The following is a 5,667-nucleotide window of genomic DNA, read 5'->3' as shown; positions in this document are numbered from 1 at the left end:
CGATGACGTCTCGCCTGCCCAGGCGGGTCTCGAACCCGCGGGGGCTCAGGCAATCCACTCACCTCAGCCTCCCAAAGGCGCGGGATTACAGGCTGAGCCACCGAGCCTGGCCAATTTTTTTTCTAAGTGATTCGCTTTACCTATGCCCATTGCTATAGTTGTAGTTCCCTCATTCCCCCTTCCCACATTGAGAACAGCCTCCTATTGGTCTCACTGACCCTAATCTGGGCTTCCTCCCATTCATGACCCACACCAGACCCAAAGTGGTTGTTCTAAATCAAGAGTACACATTTGAGTGTGTCACTCGGTGGTTTAAAGTGTCAGTGCACAGCTACCTAACCTGCCCTCACTGCCTTAATGTCGAAACCCTGCCTCTTTGATATGGATGCTATGGCTATTTAAGATTGGACCTTGGCTTATCTTTCCAAGCTTATCTGGTGCCATTTCTCTTCCTTAAACTCTAAGCTCTATGTAATGAATTACTCATATGCAGTTCCCCAAATTCCTATTTGAATGACTTTCCTTGACCATGTACTCCCATCTTCAAATGACTAGATCTTATTGCTTCATGTCTTACTCTTCTGTAACTGCCTGTTTACTTGTGTGCCTTCCCTGAACTATAAACTCACTGAGAGCAAGGACCACGTGTCCTTCAATGTCTCATTTTCCGTTTGTGCTCAGTAATCATTTGCCCTCAATAAGTATTTGCCAAATAAACAAAGTTTCAATGAGATTTAGAGCAGGTTTGGTGAGTCTGAGGGTGTGGGTATGGTGGAAGGACAGGAGGAGCAGGGGAGCTACAGAGTTCAAGCTTCAAATGTACAGTCGTTCTGGTGCGATGTCCAAGGTGGGGCTAAACAAGTGGTTGTTGAAATGGAGTGGAAGTGAAGGTCACTGAGGCAGAGAACACAAGGGAACTATGATCCAACAGATTGGATGAGTGGCACTCGTGTTGCCTAGGAGGCAGGTACTGGGTGGGCGGGGAGGGAAGCTGTGAGTCAGGCTCCAAAGTCCTTTCATAGTTGGTTTGATGAAGGTAGGGAGGTGCCTCCATCCTAGGGCCCAACTTCAAAGGGGGAGAGGAAGGGAAATGAGGGTGATGAAAGATTTATGAAGAACCAACACTGACTCAAGGAGAGTGACAACCCTGCTGTATGACCCTGACATTGTAGGCCTGCACAGGAGAATGAAGGGCCTTTGAGAAAGTTTCAAGATGAAGAGGTGGGGGAATTTTCCAGAAAGTGGTTGTGCCTACAAAGAAACATTTTAGTGGAAAGGGCTTTCCAGAGAGAGCAAAAAAAGAGTGTAGAAGATGTCTCCTCCATCTAAATTCAGGTGGTCAAATGACAAGATTCCTTCCAGTCTGGTTTCATAATTTGTTACAAACCCCTGCTCCAGAAATTTCAACTGTCTTGCTGCTACAGTTCCCAGCTATGGGATTATCCCAGTTAAGAGATGAATCTGGAATCCTACTCTGACCCTTAAAACAAAAGAATCAAAGCCCTGCATATGGGATTATCCACCCCCATGCATTTTTTTATTCTGTGGGAAATTGGGTCCAGACTTGTTTTTGTGGAATGTCAGTACAATAAAAGCCTCTCTTTGGGACTACTGCTAAAAAGAACTCTCATTAAAAAAAAAAAAAAAAAATGCTGTGTGGGTAAAGTCCTTAATGAACAAAGTTTCAAAATTAGATAACACTTGCAGTCTCACTTGTGAGGGCTGGCCACCTCCCTTCCACTGTTCCACATCTAGCAGAGAGAAACAGAAGGACTGTGGCAAATCAGCACCTCTTCATGAAACTCCAAGACTATTTGTCTATTGATTCTTTCTGAACCCAGACTGCCCCACAAGGCCCACTAGGTCTCCTCCTCAGTGAGATAGGCTGGTTTTCCTAATAGTGTCCAACATGCTTGAGATAAATTGTGCTTGGTCGAAATGGACTTTACTTTTAACATGCTGATATTTTACTTTATTTCATGTTTAGTTAGGTTTTTCATGTATTATCTATCTATCATATATCTATGTTCATGACCAAGATTAGTCTAGTTTCTTTTTTTGTGTTGCAGTTATTGAGGTTTTGCCATTATGCCAATAATAATAAGAAGTTGAGCATGGTGGTGTGCACCTGTAGTCCCAGCTACTATGGGGGTTGAGACAAGAGGATTGCTTAAGCCCAGGAGTTTGAGGCTATTGAGTGCTGTAATCACACTTGTGAAGAATGACTGTACTCCAGTCCGGGCAGCTGAGCAAAACTCTGTTTCTAAAAAAAGAAAAGAAAAAAAAAAAGAAAAAGAATAATCAACATTCCCTCCACTGCCATCTTGTTAGAAACGCAGAATCGTGGGCCTCACTCCAGACCTGTGAAACCACTATTTACATCTCAACAAGATCCCTGGAAATGCACATGCACATCACAGTTTAAGAAGCTTCCCTAGGCCTTGTCATTTCTGAAAACCACTCCTTCTATAATCTCAGCATCAGGCAACCTGGTTGTCCAACTGGCATATCCTTCTTTCCAGCTCATTCCCCCTACCACGCTGATTCCAACAATCCATTGGTCCTATCAGTTTTACCCAGTCTCTCTCCTCCACTGTCCCCAGCCCCTCCCTCCCTTCTTCACAGACTTGGGTTCCGCAGCCCACCATTATTATTATTTCCTTATATATAACTTCACTTTCCTTTCCCCTTTCTGCCTCTGTGGAATTATCTAGCAAAAACAACCCTGGTAGAATCTAATTCCTCACTTTCCCAGGAAAATATGGCTGCTGAAAAATACAGACTAACCCTGCTGACTAGGTCCTTACACCTGCTCTTTCCCCTTAAACTTCCAACACCACCTCCCCCTCTGCATTCTGACCTAATGAATGACTGATCTTCCTGTTTCTCTGAGAAAACAGAAACCATCAGAAGGGACCGTCCACAAGTAGCATCTCAGCTACCAGGCTATCTGCTTTGGTGCCCATGTTCTGTCTGCTTTCCTGGTACTGTGAGCGAATGTCACCTTGTTCCTATCCAAGGCCAGACCCTTCACTGTACTCTGTATCCTTCTCTTCTCATTCACTCAAGGACAGCTCTCTACTCACTCAAGGACACCCCTCCATCATCACATTTTTCCTCACTACTGAATCATTCCCATCAGCATTTAAGCATGCTGGAAAAGCTCCCATCCTAAAAATAAAACAAATTGAAATAAATACAAAATATTTGCTTGGACCCCACCTTCTATTTAGGCACCACCCCATTTCTCTGCCCTTGTTAGAAACAAATCTTCATGAAAATGTTGTCTATAATAATGGTCTCTCTTTCCAGAACCTCATTCTTTCTAGAAATCTTTCTAGGTCTCATTCTCTCTAAAAACTACTCCAATCAGGTTTCCCCACCCACCTCTCCACTGAAACTCTAACCAAGCCCACGAGTTACCTCTGAGGAGCTGAAACCAATGACCACTCACTAGTAGTAATCTTACTTGAATTGTTAGCCACTGTTGGCAGTAGGGATTCATCTTCCCCCATGAAGGGTATCCCTGGTCTTCCAGCAGATGATTCTCTTGGCTCTCCTTTTAACATGCTGACATTTCCTAACTTCTCAATGTTGGGAAATTTGGGCTCAATATTAACACTCACTCCCTACAGGATCTCACTCAGTCCAGAAGCTTTACCAACTCTGAGGACTGCCTGTCTCCAACCTGCCTCTCCCCTGAACTCCAGAGTTCCATGTCTAACTCCCAACTTGGGTGTCCACCAGGCAGCTCAAACTTTATATGCCCTCGAAATGAATTCCCAAGTGCCTCCCTCCACATTTGTTTCTGTTGGAGTCTTGCCCATGTCACCAAATTGCATCCTCCAGTTGCTTGAGAAAGAAAGAAAGAAAGAAAGAAAGAAAGAAAGAAAGAAAGAAAGAAAGAAAGAAAGAAAGAAAGAAAAGAAAGAAAGAAAGAAACCAGCAAAATCCTGTCAGTTCTACCTTTTAAATATGCCTAGAAACAACCATTTCTTTATTCCTCCACTGTCACCTCCCTGTACCAAGCCTTGTCTCCCTGAACCAAGCCTAGTCTCTTCTTGGCTGGATTATTTCAATGCCTTCTAACTGGTATTCCTACTGAAACCCTCAGGCCTTTCATTGAGTCTTATCTTCACATCATAGCCACGGGGATCTTTTTGAAATGTCAACCCACATCTCTTCTCTTTTCAAAACCCTCCAAACCACTTCCCACCTTTTTTAGAGCAAAAACCAAAGTCCTCACTTTGGTCTGTAAGGACCCACTCTCTCTTCATCTCCTAGTCTCTCTTGGGTCTCTGAACCAGCACACTGCTGCCTCAGGGCCTTGATACTGCTGGTCCCTCTGCCTTTCCATACACAAATTTCACCTGCCCTCACTTTCTCCAGGTAGCTGCTCTCTGGAGGAGCATCGTAAATGATGATACCCTGGTCTCTTCCCTCCTCACCCAGTGTTGTTTTTCTCCACAGCACTTAAAACCTTCCAATATTACCTGTGTTGGTTCATTCATTTACTGTTTGTCTCAGGAGCAGAGACTGTTTAGTTCACTGCCCCAGCACCTGGCACACAGGAGGTGATCAGAAATACTTATTGAATTACACGTTAAAAACAAAGAAACAAAAATACACTTATATCGCATTTTTATGTGCCAGACTCTGTTGTCAGAGCTTTGCAATGCATAATCTGGCTCATCCTTAGAAGCCTGTGGTAGGTACTACTGTATTATTATACATACTTTTATTTATTTACTTTAGTGTGTGAGGAAACCCAGGCACAGGGACATGAAACAACCCATGGATACGAAATGGAGGAGCGAGATTCAAATAGGGATGTTCTTGTTAATCTGGAACGCTCCACATTTTCTACACTCAGTCAAAAGATGCTAAAATGAAGCGACAGAATCAGCTCCTTGCAAGTATGAAAGGATCGATCTGCACAAAGTTGGCTCCTGGTCTTTTGCAGAAATAAAGCTTTGTTAAGAATTGAGTAAGTTCAAAGGTACCGGGATAATGAGCATTTGTATACCTAACCCTGAATTGTACCCCACATCTTTAAAATAAAAAATTCACAAAAACAAAATAAATTAAAAGAATTGAGGAAGTGGCCGTAGAAAGCGGGCGTGAGATTCCTCCAGGAGAATCTCAGACCGATGAGTAGGGGCTGAGCTCCGACGTTTAAGTGACAGACAAGGAAGAGGAGTTCTCCGGCTTGACTTCTGCTTTCCTCTGAGGCCCTTCCCTCTCCGGCCTGGCCCGGACTCCCGGTTCCCCGAGTCCGCCAGACCGCTCGGGGGCGCCCGAGGCCGAAGGGGGCGTTGCGGCGCCGCCCGACGTCGCGCCCTCCGCGGCTGCGCAGTGCGCACGTCAAAGCCGGGCTCGGGCCGCGAGCGGGGCGCGGGGCGCGGAGAGCTGGGAGCGGCGCGGCCTGGGAGACACAGAGCCTTCGGGAGCCGAGGCGAGGGCGAAGGCGGCGTCGGCCCCCGCAGCAGCAGCCGCAGCCCGAACGAGAGCAGCAGCGCGGCGGCCACCGCGGGAGCCCCTGGGCCGCCGTCCGTCCGCGCAGCCGCCGCCGCCGCCGCGGGAGCCCGTCGCCGGGAGCAGGAGCGGGCGGAAGACAACGGAGGGGCCGAGCGCCCGGGCCGCGCCGCGGGGACCGAGCGAGCAGCC

This window comes from Carlito syrichta, unplaced genomic scaffold, assembly GCF_000164805.1.
Source record: "Carlito syrichta isolate Samal-C Ts95f unplaced genomic scaffold, Tarsius_syrichta-2.0.1 Scaffold308105, whole genome shotgun sequence".
In the NCBI taxonomy this organism is placed as follows: Eukaryota; Metazoa; Chordata; class Mammalia; order Primates; family Tarsiidae; genus Carlito; species Carlito syrichta.
This window is presented reverse-complemented; position numbering follows the sequence as displayed.